Here is a 1,078-nt window from a genome sequence, read left to right on the forward strand (position 1 = left end):
GCTGTTGACGGTGTGTTCTTGCGAAGCTCAAGCTGACACTAATGATGTTAGTTTTTAAGAAAAATCAGCGTTTATTGGTACTTTTTCGTAGGACATTAGCTTCGGTTACATTATGATTAAATTCGAGATAGTGGCTATTCGGACTCAAACTTCAATGCGTGTACCGGATTTGAAGCGGACAGGCAAGTTTACCTTGGCCTTCCTCGGTTTCTACGATCTGGACAAAATTTTCGACACAAATTAAGAAAAGTATTTGTTTCGCTAAAAGTGAACAGTTGCAAAATCTAAATACTACACAACAAAAGCAAACAGGGAAACTGCAATCTGAGCTCAAAGCAGTTTAAAAATTGAAAATCAAAAGTTTCATAACAACAAAGGATTATAACTATCAATAGGTAGTCTTAACCCGCTATATTTGACGAGAAAGACAAAATCATTGATCAGTTGGAAGTCCGGTTAGAAATTGAGAAGAGAAAAGTTAAAACCCTTCCAAAGGGAACAAAAGCCAGTCTTTCAAAGTAACGTGCATTGGAGTCCGAATAGCCACGGGAGGCTATTCAGACTCGAGTCCAAATAGCCACTTCGTAAATTCGACATCAGTCCGGTCCTCGATGGGATGCCACTGTTGTCATCATGTAGAGGTTCTCCGCGGGCAGCGACCGCCAAAGTTTTTTTGTGGGTGGTTGGCGGGTGCTCTGATGTGGCTTGCGCCTTCTTTCCTATTAAACAACTTTATCTCACCTCCTTTTTTGTATGTGCTTGTTACTCTCTTGTAACACCTCTAATCTTCAGCACTTATAAGTTATATCACCTTATTGTGTTGCAAGTGCCGTAAAACTCTTACTAAAACTAAAAGTTTTTCTTACACCCCCGTATGCTAGTTTCGTCAACACGTCACAGGGCAGCAGAGTGGGAATTCTGTACTTCCTTGACAATCTATTAATAATTTACGGCAAGCTCACCCTTTCTACAGATGACCAAATTCTTTTGTTGGATTTATTTTTGTTTTTTGCTTGTTTGTTTCGTTATTGCTTGCTTTTGTGTGTGTGTGTGTGTATCGGGGGGGGGGGGGGGGGGT

Source organism: Aplysia californica, unplaced genomic scaffold (genome assembly GCF_000002075.1).
Source record: "Aplysia californica isolate F4 #8 unplaced genomic scaffold, AplCal3.0 scaffold01618, whole genome shotgun sequence".
NCBI classification, from domain to species: Eukaryota; Metazoa; Mollusca; class Gastropoda; order Aplysiida; family Aplysiidae; genus Aplysia; species Aplysia californica.